The sequence below is a fragment of the Choloepus didactylus genome, chromosome 6 (assembly GCF_015220235.1).
Source record: "Choloepus didactylus isolate mChoDid1 chromosome 6, mChoDid1.pri, whole genome shotgun sequence".
NCBI lineage: Eukaryota > Metazoa > Chordata > Mammalia > Pilosa > Megalonychidae > Choloepus > Choloepus didactylus.
This window is the reverse complement of record NC_051312.1, coordinates 26,879,789-26,905,710: the sequence shown is the minus strand read 5'-3', so window position 1 is coordinate 26,905,710 and position 25,922 is coordinate 26,879,789. Positions and strand designations below refer to the sequence as shown.

At 35.3% G+C, this 25,922-nt stretch overlaps 1 pseudogene; it reads right to left on the bottom strand.

Moving 5' to 3' along the window:
• Window positions 1-24,230: 24,230 nt before the first annotated feature.
• LOC119536787 lies at window positions 24,231-25,160 on the bottom strand (annotated as a pseudogene).
• Window positions 25,161-25,922: the final 762 nt, after the last annotated feature.

Below are 25,922 nucleotides of genomic sequence, written 5' to 3'. Positions count from 1 at the left end.
TCTCTGCTTTCAGTTCTTCCAAATATATACCTAATAATGGGGTTGCAGGATCATCAGACAACTCTATACCTAGCCTTCTGTGGAACCACCACACTGCCCTTCAGAGGGGCTGCACCATACTGCCTCCCTACCAGCAGTGAATAGGTATATATCACTCTCTCAACATCTTCTCCAATACTTGTATATCTCTGTTTATTTTTAGCAGTTTTATTTGTATCCCATACAATCCATCCTAAGTGAACAATCAATGGCTCCTGGTATAATCACATAGTTATGCATTCACACCACACTCTATATGAGAACATTCCCAGTACTTCCTCAAATAAACAACAGGAAAAAAGAATGAAAAAAAAATCAAGAATAAAAAAAATAAAAAAAGAAACCACAACAACAATGACAAGAGTCCAATACCCCTCTCCTCTCGTATATTCTCCTCTTATTGGCATTTAAGTGTATATTGCTTTTGTTACAATTAATGGAGGAATATTACAAATGTTACTGTTAACTATAGATCATAGTTTGCATTGATTGTATTTTTCCATTTATCATTCCATTTTAATACCTTAAAATTGTGACATTAGTTTGTTCTCCCTCATGTAAAAACTTTCTTATATTCGCACATTTAATCACCATCATTGATCACTTAGGTTTTGCAAAGATATATAATCCTAGTTTTTATCCTCTATCTTTCCTTCTGGTGTCATACTTGTCCCTAACCTTCCTCTTTCAACCATGCTTACACTCAGGTTTGTTCATTATACTTACAATATTGTGCTACCATCACATAGTATTGTGCTGTCCATTTCTGGACCTTTATGATTAATCCTGTTGAACATTCATTACTCCTTCGGCATCAAATGCCCAATCTCTACCCTCTTTCTACCTCCTGAAGCCTGTGGTCTCAACTTTAATTCTCAGAGTTTACTCATATAGTTAGTTCATATTAGTGAGAATATACACTATTTGTCCTTTTGTTTCTGCCTAATTTTGCTCAACATAATGTCCTCAAGATTCACCCACATTGTTGTATGCATCACTGCTTTATTCTCTCTCACAGCTGCATAATATTCCATCACATGTTTATACCAGTTGGTTAATCCACTCATCCACTGATGGACATTTTGTCTGTTTCCATCTCTTGGCAATTGTGAATAATGCCACTATAAACATTGGTGTGCTAATGTCTATTGAGTCCCTGCTTTCTGTTCCTCTGAGTATATTCCTAGTAATGGGATCACTGGATCACATGGCAATCCTATTTTTAGCTTCCTAAGGAGCCACCAAACTGTCTTCCAGAGTGTATGTTCCATTCAACATTTCCATCAGTAGTGAGTGTGTCTCTTTCTCTACATTCTCTCCAGCACTTGTAATTTCTTATTGTTCTTTCTTTGTATAATGGCCATTCTAGTTGGTGTGAGATGTTATCTCATTATGGTTTTAATTTGCATTTCCCAAATAGCTAGTGAAGTTGAGCATCTTTTCATATTTTTAATGGCCAATAGACTTTTTTTAATGGAGCATATTTTTATTGTAGAATAAAACATATATGTAGAAGTCATAACTTCCTAAGTGCAATTTAACAAGTAGAGAGCAAATTTAAAAGAATATCGTAGGTTACAGTTCCACAATTTCACTTATTTCTTTGTTATGAAATATAACATATATACAAAAGGGTAATATCTTTCAAAGTATGATTTAACTAGCAGATACATAGGAAATTTCCAAAGTTGTCATGAGTTACAGTACCATAGTTTCAGTGATTTCCTTATTGTGAGATATAACATGTGTATAAAAAGGTGATAACTTTCAAATTACAACTTAACAAGTACCTACCGAACAAATTCAAAGGATGCTATGTGTTATAGTTCCACCATTTTAGTTATTTCCTTCAAGCTATTTCAAAACACTAGCTATCAAGAAAAATAAAATTATATAAAGATTCAGTATTCATAATCCTTTGTTAAATTCCGTCTTGTCTGTTGCCACCCTTTCCTCTACTTTAATCCCTTTCCCAATCTTCAGGGATATCTAGTCAGTGACCTCCCTATCTTGTTCATGTTGAAAAGGGTGTCAACTTTATGAGCTTCATATATTTTTGAGCCATTTGTATTTCCTCTTCAGATAAGTGACTGTCCATATATTTCCTTATTTTTTAATTGGGTTGGTTGTCTTTCTGTTGTTGAGTTGTAGGAGCTCTTCATATATTCTGGATATTAAACCCTTATCTGATGTATGCTTTCCAAATATTATCTCTCAGTGCATAGGCTGCCTTTTTGTTTCTTGGCAAAATCCTTTTATGTGCAAGAGTATTCAATTGTTGAGGAGATCTCATTTATTTATTCCTTCTTTCATTACTTGTGCTTTGGGTATAAAGTCTAGGAAACCACCTACTGCCACGAGATCTTTAAGATATCTCCCTATATTTTTTTTCTAAAAGTTTTATGATTTTTGTTCTAATGTTAGGTTTTTGTGCCATTTTGAGTTAATTTTTGTATAAGGTATGAGATATGAGTCCTCTTTCATCCTTTTCAATATGTATATCCAGTTCTCCAATTACCATTTGTTGAAGAGGCTGCTGCATCCCAGTTGAGATGACTTTAGAGCCTATGAAAGGTCAATTGTCCATAGATTGGAGGGTCTATTTCTGAACACTCAACTCAGTTTCATTGGTCAGAATATCAATCTTTATGCCAGTACCATGCTGTTTTGATGACTATAGCTTTGTAATATGATTTAATGTCAGGTAGTGTGAGACCTCCAACTTCATTTTCTATCTCAAGATATTTTTAGCTATTCAGGGTGCCCTTCCAAATAAATTTGATTGTTGGCTTTTCTCTTTTTGCAAAGTAAGTTGTTGAGATTTTAATTTGTATTGCATTGAATCAATAAATCAATTTGGGTAGTATTGACATCTTAACTATGTTTAGTCTTTCAATTCATGAATATGGTGTGTCCTTCCATTTATTTAGGTCATCCTTGATTTTTGTAGTTTTCTGTGTATAGATCTTTTATGTTCTTGGCTAAACTTATTCCTAAATATTTGATTATTTTGTTTGCTATTGTAAATGGATTTTTATCTTGATTTCCTTCTCTGGGTTTTCCTTACCAGTGTACAGAAACACTACTAATTTTTGCATTTTGATCTTGTATCCTGCAAATTTGGTGTACTCATTTATTAACTGTATTACATTTGCTGTAGATTTTTCTGGATTTTCTATATATAGGATCATGTCATCTGCAAAAAGTGAAAGTTTTACTTCTTCCTTTCTAATTTGGATGTCTTTATTTCTTTTTCTTGCCAAATTGGTCTAGCTAGAATTTCCAGCACAGTGTTGAATACAATGGTGACAGTGGGCATCCTTGTCTTGTTCCTGATCTTAGTTGGAAAGTTTTCAGTCTTTCCCTGTTGAGTATAATGTTTGCTGTGAGTTTTTCTTATATTCCCTTTATCATGTTGAAATTCCCTTCTATTCCTATCCTTCAAACTGTGTCCTTCATGAAAGAATTTTGAATTTTGTAAAATACCTTTTTTTCATTGATTAAGATGATCATGTGGGTTTTTCCCCCTTTGATTTATTGATACGGTCCATTACATTAATTGATTTTCTTGCATTGAACCACCCTTCAGTACCTGGAATAAAACTCACTTGGTCTCAGTGTACAATTCTTTTAGGGTGCTTCTGGATTTGATTTGCACATATTTTTTGAGGATTTTTACATCTATATTCATTAAAGAGATCGGTCTTTAATATTCTTTACCTGTAGTATCTTTGTTTGGCTTTAGTTTAGGGTGAGGTTGGCTTCATACAAAGAGTTATTTTCTTTCTTCTCTTCCATTTGCTTTGGGGTTAATTTGCTGGTCTTTCTCTGGTTCCTTCATGTGGGTTGTTAGTTCCTCAACTTCTGCTCTTTTTTCTCTTTTAATATAGGCATTTAGGGCAATAAATTTTCCTCTCAGCACTGCCATTGCTGCATCCCAAATGTTTTCTTATGTTGTGTTCTCATTTTCATTTGTCTAAAGATATTTTGTTTTCTCTCATGATTCCTTCCTTGACTCACTACTTGTTTAAGAGTGTGTTGTTTAGCCTGCATACATTTGTGAATTTTCCAGCTTTCTGTCTTATTGATTTCCAACTTCATTACATTATGGTCCAAGGAAATGTTTTGTATAATTTTGATCCTTTTAAATTTATTAAGACCTCTGTTTTGACACAAACTGTGGTCTATCCTGGAGAATGATCCATGAGCACATGAGTAAAATGTATATCTTCCTGTGGTGGTGCACAGTGTTCTGAAGTGTCTGTTAAATCTAGTTCAGTCATCATATTATTCAAAATCTGTTTGTTTATGATTCTTTTTCTAGACGTTTTATCCACTGATGACAGTGCTGTATCAAATTCTCCAACTACGATTGCAGAGATGTCTACTTCTCCTTTCAGTGCTGTGTTTGCCCCATGCATTTTGGGGCACTCTCACTCAGTTCATAGACATTTATGATTGCTATGTCTCCTTGTTGAATTTTCCCTTTTATTAGTATATAATGTCTTCCTTTGTCACTTTTAAATGTTTTATGTTTTAAATCTAATTTGTCTGATATTAATATAGCTACCACTGCTCATTTCTGTTGTAGTTTGCATGAAATATCTTTTTCTAACCTCTCACTTTTAACCAGGTTTTGTCATTGGATCTAAAGTGAATCTCTTGTAGACAGCATAAGGATGGAACATTTTTTTTTTTTTTTTTATCCACTCTGTCAGTCTATGTCTTTTGATTGGGGAGTTTAAGCCACTAACATTTAATGTTATTATTGTGAAGGCAATGCTTTCTTCAATCATTTTGTCTCTCGGACTTTATATATCATATTTTTTTCTCTCTTCTTACCCTATTATTTACCCTTACTGATAATCTTCATTTCTACACTCTCCTCCAGACCTTTTTCTCCTGTCTTTTCTGATCTGCCTGTAGTGTTCACTCCAGTGTTTCTTGTAGAGTAAATCTTTTGTTCATGAACTTTCTCAGTGTCTGTTTGTCTGAAAATATTTTAAACTCTCCTGCACTTTTAAAAATTTTATTGAAATATATTCATATACCATACAATCATCCAAAGTGTAAAACAAATGGTCAGTTACATCATATAGTTGTGCATTCATCACCACAATTAATTTTTGAACATTTTCACTACTACAAAAAATAAAAAAAAACAAAAGTAAAAAGAACACCCAAAACATCCCATACCCCTCCTCCTCCCATAATTCATTTACTTTTGTCCCCTTTTTTCTACTCATTTGTCCATACACTGGGTAAAGGGAGTGTAAGCCATAAGATTTTCACAATCACATGGTCAAACCATATAAGCTATATAGTTATATGATCATCTTCAAGAATCAAGGATACTAGAATGCAGTTCATTTCAGATATTTCCATCTAACCACTCTAATAAACTAAAAACTAAAAATGGGTATCTATCTAATGCATCAGAGTTACTTCTAGAATGACCTCTCAACTCCATTTGAAATCTCTCAGCCACTGAAACTTTATTTTGTTTCATTTCTCTTCCCTCTTTTCATCCAGAAGTCTTTGTCCATCCCACAATAGAGTCCAGGCTCATCCCTGGAGTCACATCCCACGATGCCAAGGAGATTTGCACCCCTGGGAGTCATGTTCCATGGGGAGGGGGAGGCAGTAAGCTTACCTGCTGAGTTGGCTTAGAGAGAGAGGTCACATTTGAGCCACAAGAGGTTCTCTTGGGTGACTCAGGCACATTTATGAGTAAGCTTAGCCTCTCCTTTGCAGTAACAAAATTCATAAGGGCAAACCCCAAGGTTGAGGGGTTGGCCTTCTAAATCGGTAGTCCTCAAATCTTGCAAGAATAACAGGAATTTTCTAGCTGGGGAAGTTTAATTTTTCCACATTTCCCCCCAATCCCTCAAGCGGGTTTTACAAATACTTTTTTGTTCTCTGCCCAAGTTACTTTAGGTTGTATCATGGCTTCATGCTAACCTGAACAAACCAACAATATCTCACTCCCTAGTCAAGGTTCCATATAATTATGTTATTTGTGTAAAATGACCATACCAGTTAAATTATATAGTGTGCTACAGAAAATATAGATTCCACACCAAATAAACATCTCCTTCTTTGGGACCACATGGAAGCCAAAGTTTTAAAACACAATTAATATCATCTTCTACCCTTTAGTCTGATCTACCCCAATCTCAAACAAGTCCATTTTATTTATATTTCCAGTTGAATTCTGACCTCCTTTTCAGCTTCTTTAATAGTTTATTCATGGGGCAATGCAAATACTCACAGCTGCCAAACTTGGGTTCCATGTCCCAGATGCCAAACAGGTACCTGAAGCTCCAGGGACTGACCAGGTCACACACAAACAGCTCAGCACCTCAAAATTTAGAAAGAACTGTTAGAACTCATGAATAGATGTGACTGCTATAAGATCTTATAATCTAGGAACCTTTACATAAACCTTCCCATGATACCCCATGCTCCCAGATTCAATTCTTGGAGTTTGCACATTATTATTAGTCCATATTAGCGAGGTATTATAATCTCTGTCTTTTCATTTATGGCTTATTACACTCAACCTACTGTCCTCAGTTTCCATGCACTTATTTTGCACACCTCACGACTTCATTCCTTCTTGCCACTCCCTCATGTGAAAACATTCTTATATTTCTACATGTAATCATACTCATTGACTACTCTAAGTTTCAATAAGTTATACAGTCCCAGTCTTTATCTTCTAGCTTTCTTTCTGATGTCATACATACCTCTAACCTTCCTCTTTCAACAGTATTCACAGTTATCTTTTTTCAATGTACATACAATATCATGTTACCATCACACAGTATTGTGCCATCCATTTCTGGATCTATACAAATCCTCTAGAACATTCTATAATCCTTCAACATCAGATGCCTGATCTCTACCCTCTTTCTATCTCCTGATATCTTCATTCATACACTCTTTTCCAAACCTCTCTCTCCTATCTTTTCCTGTCTTTAGCACTCCCTTTAATATTTCTTGTAGAGGAGGTCTCCTGCTCCTCTCTCAGTGTTTGTTTATCTGAAAACATGTTAAACTGTCCCACATTTTTTAAAGGACAGTTTTGCTAGGTATAGAACTACTGGTGGGCAGTTTTTCTCTTTCATTATCTTGAATGTATCATGCCACTGCCTTCTCTCCCCCATGGTTTCTGCTGAGAGATCTGCACTTAGACTTATTGAGCTTCCCTTGTATGTGATGGATCACTTTTCTCTTGCTGCTTTCAGAATTCTCTTTGTCTTTGACATCTGATAATCCAATTAGTGTCTTGAAGTAGATCTATTTGGATTAGTTCTGTTGGGGGTACGCTCTGATTCTTGGACCTGCAAATTTAGTCTTTCATAAGAGTTGTAAAATTTCCATTGATTATCTCCTCTGTTATCCTTTCTTCCTCCTTTCCCTTCTCTTCTCCTTCTGGAACACCTAAAATGCATGTATTCATGCACTTCATGTTGTCATTCAGTTCCCTGAGATTCTGTTCATATTTTTCCATTCTTTTCCCTATCTGTTCTTTTGTTTGTAGGATTTCAGATATCCTATTCTCCAGTTCACTGATCCTTTCTTGCTCCTCTACAAGTCTGCTGTTGTATGTCTCCATTGTGTTTTTCATCTATTCTATTGTGCCTTTCATTCCCATAAGTTCTGCCACTTGTATTTTCAAACTTAGAAATCTTCTTTTTGATCACCCAGTTTTGTCTTTATATCCTTTATCTCTTTTGTCTCATTTTCTTTCAACTCATTGATTTTATTTAGAAAATTTGTTTGAACATCTGTAATTAGTTGTTTCAACTCCTGAATCTCAGTTGAGGTGGTAAATTTCTTTCTTTTACTGGGCCATATCTTCCCATTTCTTGCTGTGGCTCATGAGTTTTTGCTGTCTGTGCATCTGATTTTCTTGATTGGCTTATTCTGAGGTTGTTTTCTCTCTTTGCCTAAGGTTTTCTTGTTCATTGTCTTTGATCTCTAACTTTTCCTTGTTTCTCTCCCTGCCCAGTTGTCAGATTGGCTCTGTCCCCCAGTCTTATTCCCAAAATCAGGAACCCACCATGGACTTCCACAGGGACGGGAGGTAGGCACTGGACACCCCAGCAAATTCCCTGTGGATGGTAATACATCTCTTCTAGCTTCCAGTGGTACTCTATTTTCTACTGGTTTGCAGACCTGGGTTTGTTTTTAAGCCCTGCTTTAACAATTGGGTCTTCCCTATATCTTAGTTAAAACAGGGCTGGGATTCCATACAGGGCATGTAGACCAACTCTTGGGCTCTGAAGAAAGGGTCTGAAGCATCCTTTAAAAAAGTATTTTAATTCCCTTGCACTTTCTGGACTGCCTAGTAGATGGTGCTGTTTGGTAACTTATCCTCAGAGGCTGCTTTGCCTCCAAGCACAGACTTCATCTACTCAGATGAGCTGAAACTGAAGGATTCCTATGCCCTCACTTTGCTGGCCAAAATCTGACTCAGTGTGGGACTCCACCTATGGCAAAGTACTCCCTCACTTACCCAGTACTCCAGCTGTCTCCAAGGCAAGGAAATCACTACTAGTTGATGTTTCCCTCAAGGGTCAGAGAAGGGCTTTCAGACCCAGGGCTGGAAACAGTCTCTGTCCATGTTTTCTCAGTCTCTTTGTCCCCCACTGATCTGGACCTTGAAATGTCCTCCCCTGTACACTGGGTCTTCCAGCAGTGAGGGTATTGCTGTGAGAGGTTTTAAAATATGTGTTCATGGTGTGAGAGATCCCATCTCCTGTCCTGTGCCTCTGAGACTGAGTGAGGGGTATGGAGGAGGACTGGCTAGTCTGGGATAGAAGAATTTTACCTGATATTTCCTCTCTTTCTTCAATTTGGCATTTGTAGGGTCATTCTCCTGTCTATATCCTCCTCCAGAGTTTCAAACAATTCCAAATTCTCCTTTTTTTGTGTTGAGTCTCTAAAGAGAAGTTTTCAGTAGCTATTTACATCACCATGTTGATTATGTCACCTCTGTTCCTCATTTCTGAAGGACTGTTTTGCTGAATATAGAATTCTTGGTTGGCAGTTTTTCTCTTTCACTATTTTAAATGCATCATACCACTGCCTTCTTGCCTCCAGGGTTTCTGCTGAGAGATCTGTACCTAATCTTATAAAGCTTCTCTTGTATGTGATGGATTGCTTTTATCTTGCTGCTTTTAGAATTTTCTCTTTGTCTTTGACATGTGACAATCTGACTAGTAAGTGTCTTGGAGTAGTTCCATGTGTATCTGTTCTGTTTGGGGTACACTGCACTTCTTGGATAAACAGTTTCCTGTGTTTCATAAGAGTTAGGAAATTTTCAGTTATTATTTTCTCCATTATTCTTTTGGCCCCTTTTTCTTTCTCTTCTCCATCTGGGACATCCATAACATATATATTTATGCACTTCATGTTGTCATTCAGCTCCCTGATACCCTGGTCATTTTTTCCATTCTTTCCCTATCTGCTGTTTTGCATGTAGGATTTTGGATGTCTGTCTTTTAGTTCACTAATCCTTTCTTCTGCCTAGTCAAATCATCTGTTTTATGTCTCCATTGTGGTTTTCATTTTTCCTATTTTCCCTTTCATTCCCATAAGTTCTGCCATTTGTTTTTTCAAGCTTTCAAGTTCTTCTGTATGGGCACCCTGTGTCTTTATATCCTTCATCTCTTTTGCCTCATTTTCCCTCAGCTCATTGATTTGATTCAAACGACTTGTTTGAACAGTATTTATTAGTTGTTTCAATTCCTGTATCTCAGTTGAAGTGTTAGTTTATTCCTTTGACTGGGACAAATCTTCATGCTTGCTAGTATGATGTGATTTTTTGCTGTCTATGCATCTGATTTTCTTGATCCATTTATTCTGGAAGTTATTTTCTCTCTTTTGCCCAGGGGTTTCTTCATTTCTTTGATCTCTGTTTGTTTATTTTTTCTCTTGCTATCCAGGTATCAGATTGGCTCTGCTCCACAGTCTTCCCCCAAAATCAGGTGCCCAGAACAGCCTTCATCAAGAATGGCAAGTAGACACTGGGCACCACAGCAAGGTCTCTGTGTGTGGGTAAAACAGATCTTTTGGCTCCCATTATGCTATGTGTTTTGCCAGCCAGCAATCCCTGTGTTCTAGTTTGCTAATGCTGCCAAAATGCAAAACACCAGAAATGGATTGGCTTTTATAAAAGGGGGTTTATTTGGTTACACATTTACAGTCTTAGGGCCATAAAGTGTCCAAGGTAATGCATCAACAATTGGGTACCTTCACTGGAGGATGACCAATGGCATCCAGAAAACCTCTGTTAGCTGGGAAGGCATGTGGCTGGCATCTGCTCTGGAGTTCTGGTTTCAAAATAGCTTTTCCCAGGACTTTCCTCTCTAGGCTTCAGCTTCTCCCCAAAATGTCACTCTTAGTTGCACTTGGGATATTTGTCCTCTCTCAGCTTCTCCAGAGCAAGAGTCTGCTTTTGATGGCCATCTTCATACTCTCTCTCATCTGCAGCTCCTGTGCTTTCTTCAAAGTGTCCCTCTTGGCTGTAGCTCCTCTTCAAAACATCACTCAAACTGCACTGAGTCCCCTCTGTTCTGTCAGCTCATTTATATGGCTCCATTGATCAAGGCCCACCTTAAATGGGTGGGGGCATGCCTCCATGGAAATATTGAGTCATCACCCACAGCTGGGTGGGGCACATTTCCAAAGAAACACTCAAAGAAATCTAATCAAAACTGATAATGTCTGCCCACACAAGATTACATCAAAGATAATTGCATTTGGGGGACACAATACATTCAAACTGGCATACCCTGGGTTTGTTTTAAGGCACTGCTTTATCCATTATCCATTGGATTGTCCATATTTATCAGCCAAATAAGGCTGGGTTCCTGTGTGGGGCAGGGAGAGGGGTAAACCAGCGCCAGTGGGCCTGGGAAATGGTCTGTAGAGGGTCTGAGAACACTCACAATTCCCTTGCACTTTCTGGTCTGCCTATTAGATGGCACTGTTCTGTGACTTAATCATCCTCCTAATATGTTCACCTTCTGTGGCTGACACTGCATCTGACCAGATGGGGTTGAATTACCTCCTGTATCCCAGGTAGCTTCTGACTGGATGGGGCTTAAACTATGGGGTTCCTGTACCCTCTCTTTTTTTTTTTATTAAATTCAGTTTTATTGAAATACGTCCACACACCATACAATCATCCATGGTATACAATCCACTGTCCACAGTATGGTAATATAGTTATGCGTTCATCACCACAATCTATCTCTGAACATTTTCCTTACATCGGAAAGAACCAGAACAAGAATAAAAAATAAAAGTGAAAAAAGAACACCCAAATCATCCCCCATCCCACCCATTTGTCCTTTAGTTTTTATCCCCATTTTTCTACTCATCCATACACTAGATAAAGGAGGTGTGATCCACAAGGTCTTCACAATCACACTGTCACCCCTTGTAATCTACATTATTATGTAATTGCCTTCAGGAGTCCAGACTGCTGGGTTGGAGTTTGGTAGTTTCAGGTATTTACTTCTAGCTATTCTAATACATTAAAACCTAAGAGGTGTTATCTATATAGTGCATAAGAATGTCCACCACAGTGACCTCTCGACTCCATTTGGAATCTCTCAGCCACTGAAACTATTTCGTCTCATTTTGCATCCCCCTTTTGGTAAAGAAGATACTCTCAGTCCCACGATGCTGGGTCCACATTCATCCCCGGGAGTCATATTCTGCTTTGCCAGGGAGATTTACAACCCTGGGAGTCGGGTCCCATGTGGGGGGGGTGGGGCGCAGCGAGATCACCTGTCAAGATGGCTCAGTTAGAGAGAGATTGGCCTGTGCCCTCTCTTTGCTGGCCAAAATCTGATTCAATGTTGGACTTTATCCCCCACTTTACTTGTGGCAGATGGCCCCCCTGCTGCCTCAGTTTTCAGCTATTCCCCTAAGCAGTGATCAGTCCACCCACTGCTGTTTCCTTCAAGGGTGGAGAAAGGGCTTTTGGACCCTGGGATGGAAACATAGTCTCTATCCACATTTTCTCAGACTCTTTGTCCCTCACTGACATGGGCCTTGAAATGTCCATCTCTGTCCCCCAGGTCTCCAAATGGTGGGGTTCTGTCTCTCTCTGTGAGAGATTTTATCATCTGTGTCCCCAGTGGGAGGTTGAAAAGATCCCAGCTGCTGTTCCTGCGCTGTGTGATGATCGACCAAGTGAAGGGGAGGTGAGAGGACTGGCTAGTCTGGAATGGAGTTTTCCTACATGGTATTTATCTCTGTGTTCAATTCAGCTTTTGTAGGATCCTTCTCCAGTCTATACTTCCACCAGGCTCTAAACAAGTCAAAATTGTCCTTTTTTCTTTGTGCCGAGTCTCTGGGAAAAAGTTTTCTGTAGCTGTTTATATTGCCATGCTGATGACATCACCACAAGCATTATATTCTAAAAGGTCTTGAAAAATATCCTAACATATTTTACTAGTTGTTCTTTATCTAATTCTTGACAGTTATTTCAAAATTCCTTGATGCAGCTTGAGCAGTGTACATCACAGAACATCACATGAGGATTCTGCAAGGTGACTTTCAGGTGTACAAGCAGGGTCTCTGGTAAAACTAAGAAAGCCCTGACTGTCATTTCTGTTTCAGCAGCTTTATCCTCTAGCCCAGACAGACATGTATTATTGAAAAATAAATCACCAAAAATTAATGCAAATGTTTCTCTTTTGTTTCTATTCTTGGAATGAAAGTTTTGAACAGGAATTGTTATAACATATGGGGCAGAAGATATTGGAAATACCAATTACTAACAAGGGAATTCCAACTTTAACTCCTTTAACTATGCACCAGGTTTCATCCCTTCACACCTGATCAAGGACATCACTTCATTGCTTCTCCTGTCTTCCTCTGCAAAATCAATATTTGTCTCTTTCAAATCATTGTCATCAGCACAGAAACTGTAAGTAAACATGATGGGAGTCTTTGAAATTTTATGAATGTCCTGACTAGTTCTTCTATACAGATTGCCTACCTTGCATCACCTTTGACTAAGATAGTTTGCAAGTCTCTAGATATAAAGGTTAACCTGAAGAAAACAATAATAATGACAATAATGCCTGTCAATAGAAAAGCAAAGTGTGTCTGGTGGAATGCAATAGATTGTCTCACTGAATATTGACCAATTCTGCCACTTTTGCATTCTCTTGTACTTTCATTTCAGCATTCCTTACCAAACTATGAATATGTGATATTTGTGGGGTTCTTTTTTGAATTCATCTTACTCTTTCTGCATTGCATGAGTTAAATGAACTCTTAGTTATGTGTTCATTTTATATTTGTGTGAGAATCATGACAATATTCTACTTTAAAATGGATCCTTTTAAAAAAATAAACTCTCATTATCTCATCTGATACAAAATTCTTTTGTCCATATTTTCCTTTTCCATTTCCTTTCCCTATTTCTGATTTTTCTTCTTCCTATAGTCACTCTATTTAATTTATCTCCTTCCAATTTTATTGAACCATCTCAAATGAGGTTTTCACTTCTAATACTTCAATTACACTACTGTTATCAAGTTCACGAATGACTTATATTGACATCTCTAGGATTTGACAGAGTTGATCACTCTTTTGTCCTCTAGATCTTTTTGACTTGGCTTTGGTATCACCATACTCTCATTCTTTCCCTCCTTTGTATTTAACAACCATGTCTGGGTTGATTTTCCCAGACCTTGATGGGCTCACTGAACTCTATATTTAAGTGTCAGAATGTTCAGTCCTTGGACTTATGTTTGTTTCAGTCTTAGTAATTTTATAGAATATAGTTTTAAATATTTGCTTTGTGCAGATGACTCCAAAATTTGTACCTCCTGACTGAGACCTCTTCCTTGAACTCTCAGAAATTATTCTAATAACCTGCAATTCTTCTGTACCTTAGTCTTCCCTTTAATTCTCAACTGAGCAGCCTCACTCAAAGACAGAGCCTAAGTCCTAGGGAGCTGCCCATAATTTGGAGCTCTCTCACTTTCTGAATTACTTCTCCTACTAAGTTTTTCGTCCCACAATCTATCCAGTTCCATAGGCCAGACCACTATTTCCAGAACTTCCTCCACTTGGAACTCCCTTGAAATTTCACCATCCAGATATTTGCATGGCTAGCCAACTCAATTTCTGAGGTCTTTATTCAAAAGTCAAATTCACAGTGAATTCTTACCTTGCCACCCTATATAAAATTCCCTCACACCTTTGGAACCACACACAAACCCTTTTTTATCTCTTTTCATTGCTTTTTTAAAAATCTCCTTAGTACTTATTAGTTTAAGATATACATTTTATATATGTACCTTATTTAGTGACCATTTAAAATGTAAACTCAATGAAAGCAGGGGTATTTGTGTGCGTGTGTGTGTATGTGCATGCATTTTACTCTTTTCCTAGAATAATGGTTAGAATATAATTGATAGTCAACAAATATTTGCTGAATAAATAGATGTTGAATAAATATATTGAGAAAAATCCTTAATGATAGAGGAAAGAAAAAGCCATATTGATAGAATTATATAGATTTCATTTATTGCTTTATATCTACTCAGAAATATTTCTGGGTTCCAAATGCTCCTCGAAGAAATTATTTGTGCATTTCAAAACCAGTATTTATTGAACTGATAAGTGAGAAAGCAAGCCACTTCAGGATTCTTATTTTGCACACTATTTCAGATGTTTCCAGTGGCCTATCCAATATCTCTCTGTTTTTATTACTTTCAGAACCCTGAGATTGTCTGTGCTGGTAGTTCCTCATTCTTCTTTTTAACTAGGTTAGTTGTACCAATGAAACCTAAATGGGAGTCTGCTTGCAAATCCTGGAAAAGTTTTACATCCTGATAAATGTTTTCTTCTTTTTTTTTTTTTTTTAATCTTTTTTCTTTCTTTCTTCCTGAAACACAGACCTAAGGCTGAAGGTAGAGCAGCCATTTTGCAACCATAAGGACAAATGCTTCATGAAAATCATAGTAGAAGAAGAATTTAGAAGGAGACTTGTTCTGTCTATATTAGCCCCAGATTCTATTTTTCTGGACTTATTTTTACATTAAAGGAAAATAACAGGTAGGTGCATAAGTTCCTAAATTGTGTTCTAATGAATGAGACTGAACACTATCCCAACTAATACAGACACATTTATTACCTCTTGGGCATTTTTCTTCGTATATAAACTTTAGTATTATTTTATTAAAAACAAAAAGAAAATTTGCAATTTTAGTGGGAATTGCATTGAAGTCATATATTAATTCATGGAATTGTGGCTTTTATGATATCATCTCCTCATCCACAACTCTGATATGTGGTTCTATTTGTCTGCATTCATTTTATAGCTTTAAACAAGGTCACATGGTTCTTTCTTTTGGCCCAAAGTTTATCTTATTAAAATTTATTTGTAATTGACTTGTAGTTTTATTATTATTGTAAATGCAATCTCTTTTCTCCTTTTCTAGATTTTTTTCTCCCTAGGTTAGATACAATCCACTTTGTGTGTGTGTGTGTGTGTGTGTGTGTGTGTATGTGTGTGTATTAGATTTTGCTGACTTGCCAGTTTTCTGATTAATTACATATATCTTTATCATACTTTTCAAGATTTTGTAGGCTTACTACCTATTCCATAACACAGATAAATAAAGTTGTCTCACAGGATTTTATTGTCCTCATTTAGTAAATGGTAGAAAATGTGTCTCCTAACTCCCAATCTAGTGCCTGTTCCAGCAAACCACAGTCATTCCTGGATGATTTGACAAAGGATACAGCTGAAATGAACTGTTTCCAAGCTAAACACATAATATTGTTAAACAGTAAAGTTATATATATTTTTTTATTTTTAGAACATATAAACATGAGTAAAAGTTCACCAGGAAAATTTCAGCTTTAAGGAAAGGGTCTGCATGCTAAATTGGTAATCAAGGAAGGAGTTTAACTATGTAAAGTGGTGGAGTTAGAGCATTAAATTAGACTTTCTCTCTGAAGGATATATGGGGTAGCAAACTTGTTCCCTGACCTATGTGCACCTAATAGACAATTTAGGATACTCAGTGAGGAGTAATACTCTAGGATCCCTCCTGTTCTGGTTCCTTTCTAATTCTTAATTGTAAAGTCTCATTACAGTGCTCAGCCTGGTCTCCTTGAATGTGACAACCATATTTCATTGCAATTTTAATAGCTCCTTGCCCCTTTGCAATTCATCCCGTACATCATGGCAGATTTCTCTTAGCCATGTTTTAATTCTTTTTTACTATGTGGATATTGATAACATAGTTTTCAGGTCCAAACTATTCTTGGAATTATTCTAGAAATATATTCCCTTTTATGTTTTTCCTGCAACCTGAGTTTTATCACCCAGGAAGTTTCTTTCCACACAGCTTCAAAATTTTCTCCTATCTCTGGTACCAGTTCTCAGCAGAACAAATGTTACTTCCTTTCTCTTTTACTGGTCACATTATCCTCTTCACCCATTACACTTATTCCACATTGATGTCCAGGATCCTCTGGTTTATGGTGTTTTAAACCCATAACATTCCACACTTTTAATTCCCCTGCATACATATCATGTATAGAGTTGCAAAGGAGAAAGGGAGTGATGAATTTCTACTCTCATGCATCCCCTTAATTTCATTTGTTTATCAATTTAATTTTCTTTAATGAACCCCATATGATGCATTGAATAATGTCATTATTATTTCTTTTATGGATTTCCTAAAATCATTTTTTAAAAGGTCTGCTTCATTTTAATCTCTTCTGAAGGATATGGAACTAATCATTCATTGCATTTTACTTAACTAATGGGAACTTACTATATAAAATATATGCAAAAGATTGAAGGAAACACAGGCAATGCACACTTCAAAGGAAGTTAAATTGGCAAATTTATAGAGTAAAACATAATTCATATTTTATATATAAATGAAAAGTCATTTTTTTCTATTTGTAATAAATATTTATTTCTTATCGGTTGGATAGATTTTTACCTACTAGTAGATGAAATCATTAGATAAACTCCTTTAACTCTGAAACAAAACTGTATTCAGTGTTTAGATTGCAGCCAGAATAAATATTTAACTTCACTGCCAAAGATTAATAAATTTCACTTGCTTTATGACTGTGTGAGTCTTGGTTTTAGGGCTCCCCTGTTTTCTCTGCAGAGGGAAGCAGTCTCATGACTTTTGAAATTCAAAGGAAATAAAATCATCACTATCATTTAAGCTGAAAAATGTTTTTCCCCTTATCCAAAAGTTGTATATCCATTGTGGTTTCAAGGGTGGAAACAGATATATAAATTTTCTAATTAATTTCCAAGTGGCATTTAAAATGAATTACCTGGGAAATTATAACCCTTGACTACTTCTGAAAGCAAATATCTTAACCTGGGTTTCCTAAGAAATAAAAAGTAAGCAAAAGTTTGAGTTTAAATTCAATGGTGAGATAAAATGAAAAGAAGGCAGCAAAGAAGAGAGAATATAATGGTGTGCAGTTTTAAACGGGGTTATTTGGTGTCAAGGACAAGTGTTCCCTCCATCTTGCAGGATTGTTTTTTGAGTAGCTGCATAAACTAAACTACCATATCTCAGACAATTAATTTGGAAGGAGAAAATAGAAGAATATTCCACTGGTTCCCATTTCCAGAGGACAGAGTCACCTCTACAGGCTTTAACTCCCCTCACATCTGGATTGCACATGCAGGGCACTAAGCAAGAGTGTCTCACCTGTAACTAAGATGCAATGAAGGCAGATGATGAGGTTCTTGGGATTTGCAATGACTGCAAAGCCTGAATGGTAAGGGGGATATATACAAGAATTGTGATGTTTTCTGATTTCTGTTGATGGCACCAGAGTTAACTTAAAGAATGTGGTAGCTTTACTTGGCCTACTGCAACTGAAGGAATGCTGTGAAAGCCAGGTGTCTTCCCTTGGAGTTCTGATGTCCAGAAGCCAAAAAACAGACAATGCAGCACTCAGGTCCAGAATTTGGTTATAAGGGTGTCAGGACTTTAGGCTTTAGTGTCTCTTATATGAACAATAAGGCCCTGAGAAACGGAATCCTCAAATCTGGGATAGTGATGTTTGAGGTTGAGTCTGAGAATCTTGAACACCAAAATTCCCTTAAACCTCTGGATGAGCAGAATTAGGCCCCTCCTTTGTTCCAGAAGAGAACCAATTCTATTTGTCCAACTTTCAGACAAATAGAACTCATCTGGAAATTGTGCAGTAAACTCACCTGAAGTGGTTTCCTTGCAAAATCATGCTTGCTTTCTTAAAATTTGATTTATTCTCATCAATTCTCATTGACTTTATTTGTTTTCATCATGGGTCATTGCTTTTAGGTCAATAACAAGGGTCAGGTCACTGCACAGCCCCAGGGGAGAGTCCACACTTTTCAAGTCTAAAAGTCCATACATTTCACTAAGGTATATTAGGTACTGTCCTATCTCCAGCTATTGTGATTGACAATCAAGGGTTATTAGTAGGTGAGTAATATACACCTCAATTATGTCTTTCCTAAATTCAAGAAGATTTTCTCAAATTGCTCACTTGATTTTGCTTCTCAAATTCTAGAATTCCACTTATATGTATATGTTTATTCTTCCTTATGGCTCTTATCTTACATATTATCTTTCTTTAACATTTACACTGACTTCCTGTGGAATTTTCCAGTGGATTGTATAATTCACTATTATTTTCCAGCAAATATCTGCTCTTCATAACATTGATGATAACTTTTATAATTTTAACTGTAAATATTTATATGTTGAATAAAGTAGTAATTATATGTGTGCTTATGTGTGTATATATATTTCTATACCTTTAATCTAAATCTAAATCTATAACTATATCTTCATCTACATCTATATCTAGAGAAAAAAATTCAAAATAAAATGAACTCCTTTATACCACCAGACCTGTTAAGAAATAGAATATTGTTAGTGCCTGTCATGTGTCTGAAGTCCTGTCCCCAAAATATCGCTTCCCTCCTACTCAGTGGAGATACTTTCTGGATTATGTGGTAATGTATCTCTTGTTTACTTTTACATTGATAGCATTAATTCATATATCTATAACCTGAAGCAATATATTGTCTATTTTTACCTGTTTTTGACTTTGAATCTTCTACAAATGACATCTTTCCCTCAAAATAATTTTTTGAGTTTCATGGATCTGATGACTGTGTTTACTTCCCTCATTTTTCTTTCTTTAGTTATTTCTTTGTATGAAAACCATATAATTTATCCATTCTCCTATTACTGAACAACTGATTTGTCTCCCATCTTCTTTCTTTTCTTTTCTTACTTTATTTTTCTTATTGTTATTATTTTGTGAATATGCCCAAGGCTGCCGAGAACATTCTTGAAATCACCTCTTGTTGGAAAACCACAAAAGTATCACTTGATGTATATACATAGTAATTAAATTACTGAGTCATAGGAAATGCACACATTCAATTTAATATTTAATACCTCCCCTAACAGGTGGTAAAATTAACACACTCACAAGCAGTATATAAGAGCTCCCATTGTTTCACATCCTTGCCATCATGTGGTCTTCCATAACTTTAAATTTTGCCATATCAATGAGGGTTAAATCTTTTTATGTTGTGATTTTAATATTTATTTCCCTGATTACTAATCATCTTTTCAGATCTTTACAGGTGATTTGGATTTTCTCTCCTGTAAAATGCCTGTTTTCATCTTCGATCATTTTTTTTTCAAATGGATTGTTTACCTTTTATCTTCTCAGGGGTTGTTTATATATTTTGGACACTAATCCTTGGTATCTCATAAGCTTTTTGTATGCCTTCTTCCAGTATAGGGATTTTCTCCCCTGTCTTTATGACGTATTTTTAAACAAAGTTCTTAATTTGAAGCAGTAAAATTCATATTTTTTTCTTTATGGTTATCTTTTGTTTATTTTAAGACATCTTCACAATAATAACTGGTTAAATGTATTCAGTTATAATTTATTTCTAAAAGGTAAGTTTGCATTTTTCAACTAAGTACATAGTCTACTGGAAAATTGATTTTTATATAATGTGAGATGAGCATACAATTTCCTTTCTTTTCATTTCATAAATGGAAGATGATTTATTGCAGCTCCACTATTTAATGTCATTAATCCACAACTATTTGCAATTTCTTCTGTCTGTATCAAGTTCATGCATGAGTATATTCCTGAACTATTTTTGTTATATTCGACTATTCAATTCCTGTGCTAAAATCACAGATTTTATTCATATAATGTATAATAAGTGATGTTATTTGCAAGGGCCAATACCCCTTCCTTCTTATTTTCTTTAATCCTTCAGGATTGTAATGGTTTTAATGCCCTTTGATGTTCAACATATATTTAGAATAACTTGATGAATTCCATCAGAAATACTTCTCAGATATTAGTTGAAATTACAATGAACCTATAGACCAATTTAGTCTTTTATATAACATTATTTCTCCTTATCTAAGTGTAACGTACAACATCTCCCCATTTCCTTAAGTTGCTATCATACCATTAAAAAAAAGTTTACAATTTTGTAAAAAATTTGTGAGATTTCCTCCCTAGTACCTTATATCTTTGTTTTTCTACTATAAATTGTATTTTTTCAGGTGTTATTTTCTGTTGAAAGTTCATATATAAAAATACAATTGGCTTGTATAATGGTCCTATTAAAACTTCACATAGTCCCTTCATAATTCTTATAATGTAGCCACAGCTTCTTTCTCTTCATAGACATTCACATCAATTGTGAATAGCAGTTTTATTTTTTCCTTTGAAATTCTTGGAATTTTTTAACTTTTCTGCTTATCATAATATGCTGCCTAGGACCTCCAGTATATTGAATAAAAATGGTGATAATAGGCATCCTTGATTTGTTCCTGATTAAGTTTAATGTTTTTACCCTCTCAACATTGAAAATATTCACTCTAAGTTTTATTTTTCTTTCCTTCAGATAACATGCATCAGGAGTAAGAAGTTTTTTTTTTGCAATCTTTGCCTGCTAACTATTTCTTCCACATTTTAAAAATATTTTTTTGCGATGGAAACATAGATTTTCATCTTTGAATGAGTGAATCTCTAATGTAGAAGGATCTATTCTTGGTAAACATATACCAGTCATGAAGTGCCACATATAGTTGAATACATTTTGCTAGTATTGTGTTTGGTATTCACATTTATATTCATGAGTGAGTTTGGAACATAGTAAAGTTGTGTATTTTTATAATTGAATTAAAAATATTTCCTCTTCAGTTTATTTTCTGAAGGAATTCATAGGATTATAATTATCTATTTCTTGAATATTTAGTGAAACTTGCTATAAAACTTTATGTACTTGGTATTTTATATTTTAAAAACAATTTAATTTTATTTTAAATGGTTACAGAAACTTAGATTTTTGTTAAATTCTTGAATCATTTTTGATATTTTATGTATTTAAAATTTTCCACTTTTTATAAATTTGAAAAGATTTTATGTAAATTGTAGTTGTCTTCTCAAATGCAGATTCATAATTTCTTACATGATGTATATTGGTCCACATGTGTTCATGAGTTAAGACTTTTAAAAGTGTTAGAAAGTTATGTAATATTTAGACTACATACATTCAGACCCCAGTAGATTCCAGGGTAGAACTTAATAAAGCATGTCGATTTAATAAATTGTATGAATATTCACCCTAAGAGAGATCCATAAGGTTTAAGAATAAAGTGGTTTTCAAGGAAAATATATTTGGGGGGCCTATGAATGAGCAACTGTGCATACATAGTAAGCTTCTGAATGTGTTCATATTTTATATTGAAAGTTTCTTTTTTTTTTTTCATTCATTCTTATGTTATGACTCTCCTCTTTCTGTTTGTGTATTCTACTAGTAATTTACTAGTTTCTTTTGTTGGATGCTTAGCTAATTAATTTTGAGGCTCTGATTTTCCTAACATAGCCTTTTAAAGTTGTGAATATTCCCCCAATAATGTGCTCATTTAATAATTCCTCAACTAATTTTACTTTATAGGGCTCTCATTGAAATTTAATTCACATGTGAAAAACTGCAAAATCATAAGATACACTGAGTACATTTTAACAACATAAACATGCTGATATAACCTCCATCTAAGATTAAGAAATACAACTTTAGCAGCAACAGAGAAGATTCCTTCTGTCAGTCACCAAAAGTAACTGCTATCTGACTTCTAATAACATATATCAATTTTACCGATTTTCAACTTTATATACATGGAATAATATAATATTTACTCTTTCAGACTGTCTTCTTTTGTTCAGCATAATGATTGTGAGATTGTGACATTTTTCTATATCATGGGCTGTAATAGTTCCTTCTAGCATTGTTGTATTCTATTGTATGAATATACTACAATCTATTTATTTGTTCTACATTTGACTTATTACAAGAATGGGGCTATTCAAACAATGCCCTCAGAAGTCCATCACTTTTGGTGAATATATTTAAACATCTCTGCTAAGTGTATACCTATGATTGGATTTCTAGGGCATAGGAACAGAGGATGCTCAATAAGTCAATTATTTTCCTAATTGACAAATTGGTTGTATTAATTTATACTCCATCAGTAATGCATAAGATTTCTAATTGCTCTAAAATCTTGCAAACATTTTGTTTTATTTAATCTCTCCATCTGCTGGTTAATGCTTGAAAATCAACTGAATATCAGTACTGAATATCAGCCTCACATATGCATTCTTTTCTCCTCTCTGTTTCCTTGACTACTCCTGCATTGGCTACTTTGGTGACTCTTTGATGTGTTGAAGTCATTCCACCTCCACTGCCTATCCCAGTTTCTAGGATGTCCTTGTCAAAAGGTTTGGTCAGATGCAAGTTATAACAGCACAGTCTATGAACTCATGGAATGCCTTATTCATCATCTTGTAACTAACATAGCACTGAGTCTAATCAAGTACCTTATTTCATAGTAAAATAAATGTGTCCCTGCACACAATGCCAAGGAATTTGTTTGTCTTACCATGTACCCATTACTCTGTAGCTCATGTAAGAGAATGGTGAAATGTCTTACTGAACATTTAAGAACCAATTCAGAGACAACACCTTGAAAATCTGGAGCTTAATTTTTAAGGACAAATTGAACAATATATAATATTGGTTCTTCCACAGCTAGTATAAACTGTTATGGATATCAAGGGATGTAAGCACAAGTAGCTTACACTTATTGCACTAAAAACCCACTTAAAGAATTTTTGCTTCCTGTCCCACCATTTCCAGATCAGCAAGTTTTTAGGTCTTAGATACATCGAGGTTATGCTTTCATCAGGGAAACTGGCAGTAATTTTACTGAATTAGTAATCGATAATATCACCCAGGAATTTTGGATTTCTCATGCCTCTAATAAACCAAGAGACAAAGAAAGAGCTGGGTTTTTGCTATTGATGACCAGGGAAAATTTGTTGATTGCCTCACAATGAGTGTAAGGTTGAGCAATGTCTTCAATCCATGGAATTCTCTAAGGCATCTCAAAATTTTCAAGACAAATGGTAAAAGATAATGGAAAAATAAAGCAACAAACTATTTAAGCTACAAATATTAACTAAAATTTCATGACTACAGTAACAAGGACAGGTTTAATAATTCATATTTTTAGTTTCATAGATTTATATATGCATATGTGTATGTATGTACATCTTGTTCAGTGGTAATGGAAAAATGTTACTGTTTTAGTAATGAATTTTGAAATGTATAAAAGAGTGATAATAAATGCTGAGTAGCCAAAGGGGTTAACTGTTCCACTCATTTATCTACTGGCCTTAGATGAAAAATTCACCCTTTTAATCTCTGCATTGTGATACTGGGACACAGATTCTAAAAACTATATTTCCCCCTCTACCAGATGGCATTTGTTAGTTTTGGCCAAAAGGGATGCAACAGGAGAGAGAAAGTCTTCTGTATAGTGTCAAAATAAAATGTTAAAGTAAGGATAAGGAGGACTTGAGTACAGTAAGCGAGGAGAATGGAGGAATAATGAACATGAGGAAATAAATAAAAATTAACCAACTATGAAGAAGTCTGGACAAATGTTAAAGACTGCACACTACATATCTTCCAAGATCTACTTTAAGGCTTAGAGTTGAATAGATGCCTATTTCATAAGGCCTAGGGTGAAAATCTGAAATGCTTTTCATACAAACTAGTTCCCTTTCTGAAAACATTGACAGCACCAAACTTTCCTCAAAGCATTCTTCATCTCCAAGTTTCTAAGAGTGTAAATCAAAGGATTGAACATGGGAGCAATGATGGTGCAGAAAACAGCAAATACTTTAACTTGTGGAAAATTTATGGGTGGTCTAATATAAACAAAGGAAACAGGCACAAAGAACAGGACCACAACTCTTATGTGACAGCTGCAATTGGAAAGTGCTTTGCTACAGCTTTCTGTAGGGTAAGCCCTAATGGTGTATAATATCAAAGAATAGGATATCATCAAAATCACAAAAGTCACCAAAGCAATTAGACCTTAATTTACAATTACCAAGAGACCAATTCTGTATGTCAGTGCAGGCCAGTTTCAGTAAAGGATACACGTCACAGAGGTAGTGATTTCTCATTGGGACCACGGAAGGGTAAGAAGATGGTGAGAAGAAACTGACTGTATTACAGAGTATACCAATCCCCCAGTACAACAAGCTATGATGATCATGTTGCACCTCCACCTACTCATGATAATGGTGTAAGGCAGGGGCTTGCAGATGGCCATGTAGTGGTCATAGGCCATCCCCGTGAGGATAAAGATCTCCATGCCTTCAAAGAAATGTGTGGAAAAGAGCTGTGCCATGTAGTTATTATATGAAATGGTCTTCCTTTCTGCTAGTAAATCAGTCATTAGTTTGGGTGTCACTGTGGATGTGTAGAAAAGGTCAGAGAGTGAGAGGAAATTAAGGTAGAGATACATGGGCTGGTCAATTAGCTGACTGCATGAGATAGAAACCATTATGAGCAAGTTTCCCATCCAAATAGCAATGTAACAAAATAAGAATAACACAAAACAGAGTATTTCAATGTGCTTGTTTTGGCAAAGTCCCAAGAGAATAAACACAGTGACATTATTTCTATTCTCCATGGTCCAACGAAGTAAAAATGCTTAACAGTTCCTGAAAAGACAAAATTAATAGATCAATGTCAGAAGTGATTATAGAGAATATTTTTTATAACACCCATATCATGAAACTGTATTTGGTTGACATAATTCTAGTGTTTCAGTAAATGAAAATCTAAAACTAAACAGAAGTGTCTTTTCTGATTAATGCCATGATGCTTTCCACAAATCTTTCAGAACATCATGTTCAATCTCGACATTGACACAAATGAATGCATTCAATCAGTAATTAAAATCATTTAACAGCTCATTAGGTGGCAAACATTTCCCAATTCCAATGGAATATATAACTAATTACTTGGGGAGGATGTAGCTCTGAATGCTTTTGAACTCAAAATTAGTTAAAAATGCAAGTATAAGTCATAGAGTTGTTTTTTTAAGATGCAAACACAAACGTTAAGTTTTAATGGTGGTCACTAGTGGAATACATAATACCTTAAAATAATTTTAGAATATAGTAGGAAATAAAATGGAATATAAATACAATGATACTATATATTTAATTAGTGGAAGTAAAAAAAGATGTCTGAAAGAGGCTAATGCAATTGCCTCCCCTAATTTTTTGATTGCTTGTTTAACTTTTAGTGATTTGTGAGGTAAAATGCCCACATTTTATAACAGAAATGAATTTATTTCTTTAGCCAGCACTAATACAAGTTGAACCACATAATAAAGCAGTACTTAAAATTCAAAGAGAGAAGGGTAAGGCTTTTTTACTTTATTGGT